The sequence below is a fragment of the Pongo pygmaeus genome, chromosome 4, assembly GCF_028885625.2.
Source record: "Pongo pygmaeus isolate AG05252 chromosome 4, NHGRI_mPonPyg2-v2.0_pri, whole genome shotgun sequence".
In the NCBI taxonomy this organism is placed as follows: Eukaryota; Metazoa; Chordata; class Mammalia; order Primates; family Hominidae; genus Pongo; species Pongo pygmaeus.
Genome location: NC_072377.2, coordinates 148,937,102 through 148,952,434, shown reverse-complemented (window position 1 = coordinate 148,952,434; position 15,333 = coordinate 148,937,102). Strand labels below are relative to the sequence as shown.

The 15,333-nt window shown below is 40.6% G+C and overlaps 1 protein-coding gene across 4 annotated transcripts in view; it reads right to left on the bottom strand.

Moving 5' to 3' along the window:
• KCTD16 (potassium channel tetramerization domain containing 16) overlaps positions 1–15,333 on the bottom strand; it is a 325,798-nt gene that overhangs the window by 81,668 nt on the left and 228,797 nt on the right. Inside the window, exon 1 of one of the 4 annotated variants that reach the window (XR_010126445.1) lies at positions 10,385–10,566. The exons of 2 other annotated variants lie outside the window; for them this stretch is intronic. The gene's annotated coding sequence lies outside the window, so the exon portion shown is untranslated. Of the gene's footprint in view, positions 1–10,384; positions 10,567–15,333 lie in introns of those variants that run through there. One more of the 4 variants, XR_010126446.1, reaches the window with a different exon arrangement.

Sequence of the window (15,333 nt, the reverse complement as noted above, 5' to 3'; positions counted from 1 at the left end):
TCTATGGCATCTCATAGTTGCATTAGATGCCCTGCCTGTGGCAGTCTCACAAAACTCCCCCACCATAGTACTTATCACTATACTGCAATTGCCTGTTTTCATTTCTTTTGTTGTTGTTGTTGTTGTTTTGAGACAGAGTTTCACTCTCGTTGCCCAGGCTGGAGTGCAGTGGCATGAACTCGGCTCACTGCAACTTCTGCCTCCTGCTTTCAAGCGATTCCCACCACACCCAGCTAATTTTTTGTATTTTTAGTAGAGATGGGGTTTCACCATGTTGGCCAGGCTGGTCTCGAACCCTGACCTCGGGTGATCCGCCCACCTCGGCCTCCCAAAGTGCTGGGATTACAGGCATAAGCCACAGCGTCTGGCCCGCAATTGCCTGTTTTCATTGCTATCTTCTCCTTGAAAATATAAGAGCCTTGAGGGCAGAGATGGTCTTGCTCATTGCTGTTTCCCCAAAGCCAAATATTGTGCCTATTTCTCATAGGATATTTGTTGAATGAGTGATGGATAACACAATTGTCCCAAGAACTATGTCAAAGGTTCAGTCAGTAGAAGCTACTTGTACAGATGTGAGGCTCTCAAATGGAGTTTCCAACCTATAATATGCTTTTGAGGCAAGTTTTTTATGCCTGTAAAGCAAAACAAAATTTAATGGAGCATAATCAATGTAAAAACTTAAAGACATATGTAAAAACACAGAAATCTGGTTCAAATTGTTTTCATTTTATGAAAAATAAAGCTAAGGCCTATAGAGTTCTAGGAACTAACTCTGTTCAGTGATGGAAGGGATGAAACAGAACATAGATCTCTTGACTTCCAGTTCATTCAACCATTTGGTAGTATTAATTAAACATTTATATGTGCTAGATACTGGGGATATACGGGTGAATAAGAGAAGTAAGGACTCAGTCCTCTTGAAGCATATATTCTCATGAGGGAAGATAGACAATAGTCTGGTAATAATTGAGTCACAAAAATGTGACACAATAGAGAGCATGATACTATGTAAAGTGTCCTGGGATGGCCTCTCTGAAAAGGTGGCATTTGATCAGAAGTTAAGAAAATAGGAGACATTTGAAGGTCTGGGGAAGGAATAAGGAACATGAAATGTAAAGACAGTTGGAAGGGACACTAGAATAAAAGAAAGGAGGTGATAATAACAGGAGTATAGGGAGCAAAGAGGATAATCATATAAAGTTGGAGTCACAGGCAGGAGCCATATCTCAAAGAGCCCAGTAGGCCAAGGTAACATATGTGGATTTATTCTAAATGCCTTGGGAAGCTCTGAGAGTGAGTGATATATAACTGATACACCTCCACCTTCAAGACATTTTTTACCAAAGTACTGTGTCTGTTTAACCCAGTCATCATGGTAGACTTACACAAATCAGGGTGTAATTTTTGGGAATTAATGTAACAAATGAGCCAAAGACTCATTTCTAATGCATTTTCTGGAAACAAGAAGGTTTTATAGTTATACAAAGATATACTTGTGTGAAAATTTATTCTCAATGTAATCTGACTGTACACTCAGTGCAATCTGACTGTGCATAAGTGCTTAAATCGTAACTGTGGAGTTAGGCTTTGCAAATTCCACCAAGTTATAGTATTCAAAATGGAGTCCCAGTGAGAATTCTCTTTGCCAGGGGTTTGCAGAGCCAGTGATTATTTACAAGGATTATTCAAATACCAGTCCTTCTGCTCCTGGCTTTGTGCTTTTTTCCCAGTTAAACAATGTGCAGAAGAGCAACGGTGAGAAAGTAATTGAGATCTTAATAACTTCTCTTAAAAATATGCAGTCAATTTAGATCAATCATTGTGGAAGACAATGTGGCCATTACTCAAGGATCTAGAACCAGAAATACCATTTAGCCCAGCAATCCCATTACTGGGTATATATCCAAAGGATTATAAATCATTTTACTATAAAGACACATGCACACGTATGTTTATTGCAGCACTATTTACAATAGCAAAGACTTGGAACAATCCAAATGCCTATCAATGATAGACTGGATAAAGAAAATGTGCCACATACACACCACGGAATACTATGCAGCCATAAAAAAGAATGAGATCATGTCCTTTGCAGGGACATGGTTGAAGCTGGAAGCCATCATTCTCAGCAAACTAACACAGGAACAGAAAACCAAACACTGCATGTTCTCACTCATAAGTGGGAGTTGAACAATGAGAACACATGGGCACAGAGAGGGAAACAACACACACCAGGGCCTGTGAGGGGGTGGGAGGCAAGGAGAGTGAAAGCATTAGGAAATAACTAATGCATGTGGGGCTTAAAACCTAGATGAAAGGTTGATGGGTGCAGCAAACTACCATGGCACATGTATACCTATGTAACAAACCTGCACATTCTACACATGTATCCCAGAACTTAAAAGTAAAATAAAACATAATTAAAAAAAGAAAACAAGAAAAACTATCTATCAGGTTCTATGCTTATTACACGGGGACAAAATAATATGTACTAAACCCCCATTATATTGCAATTTACCTATATAACCAACCATTTACTCCTGAACCTAAGTTTTTTTAAATAAAAAAAAACACACACACACAGTCATTCAAACCCCCAAACTTTTATTTTATGTTAAGCACGAATTTAATGAGTTTAAGTGATAAGTTTCTAAAGAAACCCTAAGTGAAGCTGTTTTCTGCCTTATCTCTTCTAACATTTTCAACCTAAAATTTAGTTGATGACATAGTTTAAAAAAAAAAAAGGAATTTTTTTAAAAAGATGAAAAGTTCTGAGACTCTGATAAGGCTACACACACAATTTTTCCTACTCCCCTCGTCCGCATCCCTCCTATCAAAGGCATGAACTTTACCATGTAATGCCTACTCAAGAGCCCTCCACCAGCTTCATTAAAAGCCTTCTTGTTTGTTCCTCTTATCCCAGGGCCAAGGAAACCAAGTTCCACCTTTAAAGATCAGCTAAAAATCCTGTCCTGGTGCCCTGTATTGGAAGTGGATCAGGAATAAGATAATTTTGATCTCCAAATCCTGGAAAGAGAAACTGAGAATGACCAATGAGTTTCTCTGCTTTATAGTTTCATACAGAGGCTGGCAGCAGCTGAAGAAAATACCCCAGCAGAAGCTTGCATAGATTGGCATATCACTGACTTAGTTGGAATCTCCACTGTCTGAATCTTCAGCCTTTTCCATTTTTCAATAGCTTTAACTCTCTGTCTTCCCTCACACCTTACTTGCTTCTCCATTCGTTGCTTCCATCACACCTTACTTGCTTCTCCATTCTTTGCTGTGAATGAGTGCCGTTGGCCAAGGTTTGTGAAGCAGGTGCCAACTTCGTTATTTGCACTAATGTGATGTAAATGTTATTACGAAATGAGATAAACCATAACCGGTGCACCTTGACCATAGAATAATAAGGAAGGGGAAAATCTTGCCTTTTGACAACTAGGAGAGAAAACCTGTCACTTATATACGGACATTTCTAGAACAGATCATTGGTAAAGCATTCAAAAGACGCCCTGCCATTGAGTTATTTTTAAATATTTTTAAATTATTTCCTCAGTTCAAATTATAAATAACTCTCTGACCTTTAAGGACTTTTCTTTTCCTTTGTGTTAAATTGTAACAAACTAACATCCTTCAGCAACAATAAATTTGAGACAAAGTAAGGAACTAACTAACTGTGCCTCATGATGAGAAAACATAAATCATTGCCGCTCAGCCACTGCTTAGGGCTAGAACAGCCTTTGTCCAAACGAAAACACTGTGTGCTTGCTGTGGGCTGCCTCTTATTAGGCTGAAATCACTTTGGGAATTCTCAGGGTGCTTCCTGGTTATCTAAATAAGTCCCTCGGTAGTCAGGCGCAGGGGCTAGGATAGTCACATCATTTGCTAATACAAATAGCCTTCTTTACAGGGTACTTAACTACAAGCCTCAGTATTTCACCAGAATTAAAAAACATATCAATAGTGCTTCTACTTTTCAGCAAATCTGTCCTATAAATAGTTGATGGCTTTGTTTTTCATCCACTCCATTGGAAACTCAAAATTAACTAGGATTTCCAATGAGGCTTAGTATTACCAATGGTTTTAAAATAGCTACTTGGGAAAGATAAGTCTCACAGCCTGACCAGAGAGCCCTACTGTCTTGGGTCTTTCTGGTCATTCTACTGGAGATTCCCACTAATCCCTTCTGCCATTCCAATCAATTTTCTGAAAAACATAGCTGTTTGCCAACAAAAGCCCAACCAAACCAGCATCATCAGGGAAGCAGCTTCCCGCAGTTGTAAGGCTTGCTAGAATGTTTGGCCCTGGAGCTAGAAGTTCAGAGCTATCTGGTGAGCTGTGCAAAGCAGAGAATCTAAGTCCTCACCTTAGCAGGATGAGGCTTCTCATGTGTTACAGAGAAACAAAACTAAGGCGGGGTCTAAAGAAGAGTCTTCAAGCACAATGAAGGTTTATTTTACAGAAATAGTTACTGGCAGGTCTCCATCTCTACTGAAGAGAGAACAAGAGGAATGAGATGCACGCTGTGACAGCAGGGATCAAGGCATCCAGGAAAGTAATTTGCCAAACATCGCAGGGTCCTAGAAAAGTCTTTAAAGCTCACAACATTCTCATTGGCCTGAATTCACTCCAATCTCCAGCAAAATATTGTTTGTAGGAAACCATGCGTAAACATTCCCTTGACTTTACCGTAATTTTCATACTAGAATTTACTGAGGTAGTAACAAAGCAAAATGGGTTTGATTTAACATGGATTATTAATTTACACAAGTAATTATAATAAAATGATTTAAAGCTTAGCCTTTGGAGTTAGAAAGTTGTGGTTCAAATTCTGGCTTTCATAGCTGTGATCCTGGGCAAATTACTTAAGTTCAGTCTCCCTATGAGGAAAATAATAGTGCATAAAGTGCTTAAGAGAGTACCTGTTATCCTAATGCACTCAATAAGTGTTAACTAAATATTAGTATTACTATTAGTATTCATTTCTGAACTCTACATATGACATGGGAAAGATCTGTCTTAATTCCTTTCAAGATAGAATGGAAGCCAAAGTCTGACATCACAAATAGCACTCTGTATTCTTGCCAGCTCTGCACCTGCTAAAGTGGGGAGTAGTTCGGAAGTGAAATAATCTATGTTCACCTGTGTAGATGAAATCCAGGGACCAGGAAGGCACTTTAACATTTATTTCTAGGTAAATTTCCCCACCAAGCAAACCTGCCACCTCTCTACCACAGTCAGATCCACAATAGAACACTCCCAACCTGCCATGAGCCCAAATTCTCTGTTCTGGCTTCTCAATGAAGAGGGAGAAATGAACAGGCCTACTGGTTTTGCCTGTTCAATTTTCCTTTATAATTATATATTTCTGCTTTTTACCTTCCAAAGCATGTCAACATATGCCAACTCAGATGTATCATAGTTTTAGTATCCCTGTGACACAGGAAAAGAGATATCTGCACAAATTATGATTGAGGGATATTTTCCATCACCAGGATACGTATCAACCAGGTCATATACATCTTTCTCAAATTAACATGGGGAAAATATTCATTGAATATGAAGGCTAGTCAAGCATTCAGCATATAGGGAAAAACAGAATACAGCTGTTAATGATAAGAATATCAGTATTAATTGATATTTATTGTTTGTTTAATACTATTAAGAGATGGTATTAAACTATTCTCTTTGCTATATGAGTCCAAGTCAGTTCATAGGGAATAGCATGTCATTTTCCCTTCTGCCAATAGGCGAGGGGCTTGCTACACAGAAAGTTTGTAAACTCTTTTCTTCCATCCTCTTACTCTTTTTCCAGAAAGAGGTGCTGTTATTAAATGAATTGAGTAGAGCCTGAGACATTCTCAGGCCATCTTTTTAAGTTGGGTGTGAGAGTGCTGTATATTAAAGATAGAGTTCTATGCTCCACCCTTCCAGAGGCACATCCCACGAAATAAGGGCCTGGGTGGATGCACACGGCCTGCTTCCCACGCCTAGCTCTCTGCCACTCATACTATTTCCGGCCCTTCCTACATGGATTTGGTGGAGTAATTAGACCCTAAGTTTGTTCTACCAAATAGAATGGGGGTGGAGTTTTCAAAAGCCTCACTCTTACTTCCAGAATGATAGCTTATGCTTTGTTACTACTTACCAGAGAGCCCTGAACTGGGGAAGAGTTGGGGAGGGAGGAAAGAGCACTGCCTGTGTGTGGCAGGTAGACTGACAGTGGCTCCCCAAAGATGTCCATGTTCTAATCCCCAGAATCTGTGAATATATTGTCTTACATGTTATATTAGTTTCCAAGGGCTACTATAATAATTTTTACAAACTGGTGGCTTAAGACAATAGAAATTTATTCCAGAGGCCAGAAATCGACAACCAGTGCATCACCAGGGTGGTTCCTTCTTGGCGGCCTCAGAGGGAGAATCTGTTCCACGCCCCTCTCTTAGCTTCTGGTGGTTACTGGCAATCCCTGGCTTTCCTTGGCTTGTAGACATATCACTCAGATCTCTTGCTCTGTTGTCACATGCTGCTCTCTGTGTGTCACTTCTGTCTATGTGTCTTCACAGGGCATTATTCTCTGTGTGTCTGTGTCCAAATTTTCCTTGTCTTATTAGAACACCACGCATTGGATTAGGCCCATTCAGTATAATCTCATTTTAACTTTATTACATCTACAAAGATGCTATTTCCAAATAAGGTCACATTCATAGGTACCAGAGGTTAGGACTTCAGCTTATCTTTTTGGCAGACACAATTTAATCAACAACATGTGGTTAAAGGGGACTTTCCAGATGTGATTAAATTAAAGATCTTGAGATGGGAGATAACCCTGGATTATCCAGGTGTGCCCGATGTAATCATAAGAACCCAAGAGGGAGGCAGGAGGACTAGAAGTCAGACAGAAAAAGGCTTTTCAGCCACAAAGGCAGAAATTAGAGTGATGTAGCCATCCATAAACCAACAAATGCCAGCAACCCAAAAGTGGGAAAAGGTAAAGACAGATTCTTCTCTGGAGTCTCCAGAAAAAATCAGCCCTGTTGACACTTTAATTTTACCCCTTAAAAGTCTTTTTGAACTTCTAACCTCCAAACTGTAACAGAATAAATTTGCGGACTGTAGGCCACTACATTTGTGGCAATTTGTTACAGTAGCAGTAGAAAATGAATGCACTAGGTAATTTAAAAAACCAGATATTTATATTTTGTTTTCCATTGATATTTGTGAACATAGTTCCCTTAACAAAGGGAAAAACAGGTGATTGGTAAAATTTTAACATTGAAATCATGCCAGAAATCTGTAGCAATTAGGTTACACAACTGAGCTAAACCCTCTTGAGAGATTATCTTATGAACTCTTCAAAACAACATTTTGAAGTAGGCTGAAGAAAATTGAGGTCAAGAAACAATAACTTGTAGCTAGTAAGTAGTGGAATCAGAACCTGAACTCACATCAGTCTAACTCCAAGAGTTATATTCTTCCTTGTCACTAAGCTGTACTCTTCTTGCACCCATCTGCAGTGAGGTAGACGACCTTACTAGACACAGGACAGAAAGCCTGGCCTATGAAGGGTGCAAAAGTGGCACACTTGCAATTTGTCTTCACACAAAAGAAGCGATCATTGCTTCCCTGGCCACCTAAGGAGAGGTGGGGAAGGAGAGGCCAAGAAAACATCTTCCTGCCACAGATGCTATTGTGAGCTAATAAATTAGCCCAGAAAAGCCCCTTCTAAAGCCAACGAACAGTTAATGGTGCCAGTATCCAGTTGGCAGAAGAAGAATAACAGCCTTGGGCACTGCATATGCCAGGGGATTCTGGCTTGTACACTAAGTTGACCTGTTCTTCTAAAAACAGAATATGAGAAAATCAGTCCCTCTTCCCTCTTTCTTTGGTTATTTCTGAGCTCCTGGAAGATGTCCAGCACAGACTGTGAGCTTCATGGTAGCACCTTGTCTGTTGTCTCACTTCTGCTCTCAGGCCTAACACAGCCCCTTGGATGTAAGTGCTCCACAAATATTTGATAAATGGAGAGAACAGGAGTCCAACATGCCTAGATTCATACATCCCCTTCTATCACATATGAGCCTGTGTTGATTTGAGTAATTCACTTCATCTCACTGAGCTTTCCATAACTATGAAATACAAATTTAAAATCTGAGAAGCAATAACTTTACCTTATAAAGCACTGTAGACTTACAATGCTTAGCAAGATATTCTGCCTACAAATTATTTCTAAATAAATATTCACAAGTGAATAATTGGATGAATAGATGGATAGATGGTAACGGCAAGTTGGACATATTTTTATTGCCCCAAAGCAATGCTAATATTGCAAACATCCATCCTTCTGCAAAATGCCCAGGAAACCCTGCCCGCTCTCACTTCTCAACGCTGTTGGTGGACTCAAGATGGCCAGAGGTTACCCAAGAGCCATCAGCTAAATCAGAGGTACATGGAAACAAATCAAAAGCATGATTTGTATGTCTTTAACTTTTTTTTTAATACACATTGGTTTGTGCATTTATGTGTGTGCACGTATGCTCTGTGTGTTTCAGTCTAACATACAAAGACATACACTCCTACACCAGTTGGAATTAAGGAGATGATACACCTTTCCAGTATCACCTGTACTCCTAAGAGTGGTCTCACTTCTTTCAGTTATCAATAGTTATCCATTGTTGTCAATTCTTTGTTAAAAATTTCATATGATTGGTGCTGTAATTAAATTAATTAATTAACTGTAATTAAATTAAAATCAACATAGCCCATCCTTGACAGGAATGTGAATGTGATGCATAGGTCAGCACAGGTATCAGAGCTGGCACTAACCACTCTGTTCAAGGCAGTTTGCCTCTTTGAGCTTCAGCTTCTTCATAAGAAGAGATTCACACTTGATCCTTACCTTGTCTTCAAGGTCTCATGATATGTCCCTGCCTACCTTTCCAAACTTTGGCCCGCTACTGATTTTGCCCCAATTGCCCTGGCCTTTTCTCTGTTCCCCAATATGTAAAGCTTTTGCATAGCTCCTGGCCTTTGCACTTATTGTTCCCTCTGCCTGGAAATGCTCTTCCTTCAGCTTTTCACATTACTGACTTCTTCCCCACCAAGTCTCAGCTCAAATACTTCCTCCTTAAAGAGGTCTTTTCTGATTGCCCAATCTGAATTTGCCAACCAGTTCTTATCATCTATTCTCATTTTGTTTGCTTCATTGCATTTATAAATATCTAATATTTTCTTGATATTTATTTATGTATTGCTTGCCTCCTATCAGACTGTAAGATCCATGTAGGTAGAGACCTTATCTGCTTCATTCATCATTGAATTCTCAGCATGTAAAACAGTGCCTGGCACATAGATGGTGTTGAAGGAGTAATTTCTAAGGTCCCTTCCACATGAAACGTTCTATATCATGTTATAATCTACTACTACTCATATTCCACACCCCTATTTCCCTGAAACACTATGACCAATAATAACACTAAATAAATGTTGATGTGTTGCATGAGGGTTCATCTGGTGTGAGGGTCCCTGCAGCTGTGCTCTGGGCAAGAGATTCTGATGCAAATTTTATGCTTTGGAACTCTGCCTGATTGGCTGCCAGAGAGATAGCTAACCACCTCCTTCCTCCCTCTCAGGCTCTGGATTCCTCCCTTGTTCCAAACTGGTAGAGACATCATACCTACGAGGGTCAAGAGTCAAATGTATGTGGGCATTTCTTAGGGACGCCTCCTCATTGCTCTCCCTTCTTCCCTGCAAGGTACTTCCTCTGTCCAGCAGGCACCTATCCCCACAAGAACTGTATCCTGGTTAAGCCAAACTACCTTCCCCTGTCTGAAACAGAGATAAAAGAAATTTCTTTTATTATAAACCAAGGATTAATTTATAGCATGCAAAAATAATCAATGTATTTAGGAAGTGAAACTATTGAAAGTAAAGAGATGCTGAGACCACCATCATGTCTACTTTGTGGCTGTAGCCTTTGAAATGGGAAAATAGGAGCATAACTTAAAGAAAATTCTGAAATAATTGAGGATTTAAATTCAAATTTGTATATTCTCAAAAAAAGCAGTTCTAGCACCGCAAATTCCTTAATTCCCTTCTCTGCTATCAGAGATAGAATCAATCTTAGATCTCAGACTGCTGTGCTAGCAATCAGCGAGACTCCGTGGGCGTAGGACCCTCTGAGCCAGGTGCGGGCTATACTCTCCTGGGGCACCGGTTCCTAAGCCCGTCGGAAAAGCACAGTATTCGGGTGGGAGTGGCCTGATTTTCCAGGTGCCGTCTGTCACCCCTGGAAGGGGAACTCCCTGACCCCTTGCGCTTCCCGAGTGAGGCAATGCCTCGCCCCTGCTTCGGCTGGCGCACAGTGCGCTCACCCACTGACCTGCGCCCACTGTCTGGCACTCCCTAGTGAGATGAACACGGTACCTCAGATGGAAATGCAGAAATCACCCGTCTTCTGCGTCGCTCGCGCTGGGAGCTGTAGACCGGAGCTGTTCCTATTCGGCCATCTTGGATCAAACAGCAAGTCGGCAGCGAGGCTGGGGGAGGGGCGCCCGCCATTGCCCAGGCTCGCTTAGGTAAACAAAGCAGCCTGGAAGCTTGAACTGGGTGGAGCCCACCACAGCTCAAGGAGACATGCCTGCCTCTGTAGGCTCCACCTCTGGGGGCAGGGCACAGACAAACAAAAAGACAGCAGTAACCTCTGCAGACTTAAATGTCCCTGTCTGACAGCTGTGAGGAGAGCAGTGGTTCTCCCAGCACGCAGCTGGAGATCTGAGAACCGGCTGACTGCCTCCTCAAGTGGGTTCCTGACCCCTGACCCCCGAGCAGCCTAACTGGGAGGCATCCCCCAGCAGGGGAAGACTGACACCTCACACGGCCGGCCAGGTACTCCAACAGACCTGCAGCTGAGGGTTCTGTCTGTTAGAAGGAAAACTAACAGAAAGGACATCCACACCAAAAACCCATCTGTACATCACCATCATCAAAGACCAAAAGTAGATAAAACCACAAAGATGGGGAAAAAACAGAGCAGAAAAACTGGAAACTCTAAAAACCAGAGTACCTCTCCTCCTCCAAAGGAACGCAGTTCCTCACCAGCAACGGAACAAAGCTGGACGGAGAATGACTTTGACGAGCTGAGAGAAGAAGGCTTCAGACGATCAAATTACTCCGAGCTACGGGAGGATATTCAAACCAAACGCAAAGAAGTGGAAAACTTTGAAAAAAATTTAGAAGAATGTATAACTAGAATAACCAATACAGAGAAGTGCTTAAAGGAGCTGATGGAGCTGAAAACCAAGGCTCGAGAACTACGTGAAGAATGCAGAAGCCTCAGGAGCCGATGCGATCAAATGGAAGAAAGGGTATCAGCCCTGGAAGATGAAATGAATGAAATGAAGCGAGAAGGGAAGTTTAGAGAAAAAAGAATAAAAAGAAACGAGCAAAGCCTCCAAGAAATGTGGGACTATGTGAAAAGACCAAATCTACGTCTGATTGGTGTACCTGAAAGTGACGGGGAGAATGGAAACAAGTTGGAAAACACTCTGCAGGATATTATCCAGGAGAACTTCCCCAATCTAGCAAGGCAGGCCAACATTCAGATTCAGGAAATACAGAGAACACCACAAAGATACTCCTCGAGAAGAGCAACTCCAAGACACATAATTGTCAGATTCACCAAAGTTGAAATGAAGGAAAAAATGTTAAAGGCAGCCAGAGAGAAAGGTCGGGTTACCATCAAAGGGAAGCCCATCAGACTAACAGCGGATCTCTCGGCAGAAACCCTACAAGCCAGAAGAGAGTGGGGGCCAATATTCAACATTCTTAAAGAAAAGAATTTTCAACCCAGAATTTCATATCCTGCCAAACTAAGCTTCATAAGTGAAGGAGAAATAAAATACTTTACAGACAAGCAAATGCTGAGAGATTTTGTCACCACCAGGCCTGCCATAAAAGAGCTCCTGAAGGAAGCGCTAAACATGGAAAGGCACAACCGGTACCAGCCACTGCAAAATCATACCGAAATGTAAAGACCATCGAGACTAGGAAGAGACTGCATCAACTAACGAGCAAAATATCCAGCTAACATCATAATGACAGGATCAGATTCACACATAACAATATTAACTTTAAATGTAAATGGACTAAATGCTCCAATTAAAAGACACAGACTGGCAAATTGGATAAAGACTCAAGACCCATCAGTGTGCTGTATTCAGGAAACCCATCTCACGTGCAGAGACACACATAGGCTCAAAATAAAAGGATGGAGGAAGATCTACCAAGCAAATGGAAAACAAAAAAAGGCAGGGGTTGCAATCCTAGTCTCTGATAAAACAGACTTTAAACCAACAAAGATCAAAAGAGACAAAGAAGGCCATTACATAATGGTAAAGGGATTAATTCAACAAGAAGAGCTAACTATCCTAAATATATATGCACCCAATACAGGAGCACCCAGATTCATAAAGCAAGTCCTGAGTGACCTACAAAGAGACTTAGACTCCCACACATTAATAATGGGAGACTTTAACACCCCACTGTCAACATTAGACAGATCAACGAGACAGAAAGTCAACAAGGATACCCAGGAATTGAACTCAGCTCTGCACCAAGCAGACCTAATAGACATCTACAGAACTCTCCACCCCAAATCAACAGAATATACATTTTTTTCAGCACCACACCACACCTATTCCAAAATTGACCATATACTTGGAAGTAAAGCTCTCCTCAGTAAATGTAAAAGAACAGAAATTATAACAAACTGTCTCTCAGATCACAGTGCAATCAAGCTAGAACTCAGGATTAAGAATCTCACTCAAAACCGCTCAACTACGTGGAAACTGAACAACCTGCTCCTGAATGACTACTGGGTACATAACGAAATGAAGGCAGAAATAAAGATATTCTTTGAAACCAACGAGAACCAAGACACAACATACCAGAATCTCTGGGATGCATTCAAAGCAGTGTGTAGAGGGAAATTGATAGCACTAAATGCCCACAAGAGAAAGCAGGAAAGATCCAAAATTGACACCCTAACATCACAATTAAAAGAACTAGAAAAGCAAGAGCAAACACATTCAAAAGCTAGCAGAAGGCAAGAAATAACTAAAATCAGAGCAGAACTGAAGGAAATAGAGACACAAAAAACCCTTCAAAAAATAAATGAATCCAGGAGCTGGTTTTTTGAAAGGATCAACAAAATTGATAGACCGCTAGCAAGATTAATAAAGAAAAAAAGAGAGAAGAATCAAATAGATGCAATAAAAAATGATAAAGGGGATATCACCACCGATCCCACAGAAATACAAACTACCATCAGAGAATATTACAAACACCTCTATGCAAATAAACTAGAAAATCTAGAAGAAATGGATAAATTCCTCAACACATACACCCTCCCAAGACTAAACCAGGAAGAAGTTGAATCTCTGAATAGACCAATAACAGGAGCTGAAATTGTGGCAATAATCAATAGCTTACCAACCAAAAAAAGTCCAGGACCAGATGGGTTCACAGCCAAATTCTACCAGAGGTACAAGGAGGAGCTGGTACCATTCCTTCTGAAACTATTCCAATCAATAGAAAAAGAGGGAATCCTCCCTAACTCATCTTATGAGGCCAGCATCATCCTGATACCAAAGCCTGGCAGAGACACAACAAAAAAAGAGAATTTTAGACCAATATCCTTGATGAACATTGATGCAAAAATCCTCAATAAGATACTGGCAAACAGAATCCAGCAGCACATCAAAAAGCTTATCCACCATGATCAAGTGGGCTTCATCCCTGGGATGCAAGGCTGGTTCAATATACGCAAATCAATAAATGTAATCCAGCATATAAACAGAACCAAAGACAAAAACCACATGATTATCTCAATAGATGCAGAAAAGGCCTTTGACAAAATTCAACAACCCTTCATGCTAAAAACTCTCAATAAATTAGGAATTGATGGGACGTATCTCAAAATAATAAGAGCTATTTATGACAAACCCACAGCCAATATCGTACTGAATGGGCAAAACCTGGAAGCATTCCCTTTGAAAACTGGCACAAGACAGGGATGCCCTCTCTCGCCACTTCTATTCAACATAGTGTTGGAAGTTGTGGCCAGGGCAATTAGGCAGGAGAAGGAAATCAAGGGTATTCGATTAGGAAAAGAGGAAGTCAAATTGTCCCTGTTTGCAGATGACATGATAATATATCTAGAAAACCCCATTGTCTCAGCCCAAAATCTCCTTAAGCTGATAAGCAACTTCAGCAAAGTCTCAGGATACAGAATCAATGTGCAAAAATCACAAGCATTCTTATACATCAATAACAGACAAACAGAGAGCCAAATCATGAGTGAACTCCCATTCACAATTGCTTCAAAGAGAATAAAATACCTAGGAATCCAACTTACAAGGGATGTGAAAGACCTCTTCAAGGAGAACTACAAACCACTGCTCAAGGAAATAAAAGAGGATACAAACAAATGGAAGAACATTCCATGCTTATGGGTAGGAAGAATCAATATCATGAAAATGGCCATCCTTCCCAAGGTAATTTACAGATTCAATGCCATCCCCATCAAGCTACCAATGACTTTCTTCACAGAATTGGAAAAAACTACTTTAAAGTTCATATGGAACCAAAAAAGAGACCGCATCGCCAAGTCAATCCTAAGCCAAAAGAACAAAGCTGGAGGCATCACACTACCTGACTTCAAACTATACTACAAGGCTACAGTAACCAAAACAGCATGGTACTGGTACCAAAACAGAGATATAGATCAATGGAACAGAACAGAGCCGTCAGAAATAATGCCACATATCTACAAGTATCTGATCTTTGACAAACCTGACAAAAACAAGAAATGGGGAAAGGATTCCCTATTTAATAAATGGTGCTGGGAAAACTGGCTAGCCATATGTAGAAAGCTGAAACTGGATCCCTTCCTTACACCTTATACAAAAATCAATTCAAGATGGATTAAAGACTTAAATGTTAGACCTAAAACCATAAAAACCCTAGAAGAAAACCTAGGCATTACCATTCAGGACATAGGCATGGGCAAGGACTTCATGTCTAAAACACCAAAAGCAATGGCAACAAAAGCCAAAATTGACAAATGGGATCTAATTAAACTAAAGAGCTTCTGCACAGCAAAGGAAACTACCATCAGAGTGAACAGGCAACCTACAAAATGGGAGAAAATTTTCGCAACCTACTCATCTGACAAAGGGCTAATATCCAGAATCTACAATGAACTCCAACAAATTTACAAGAAAAAAACAAACAACCCCATCAAAAAGTGGGCGAAGGACATGAACAGAC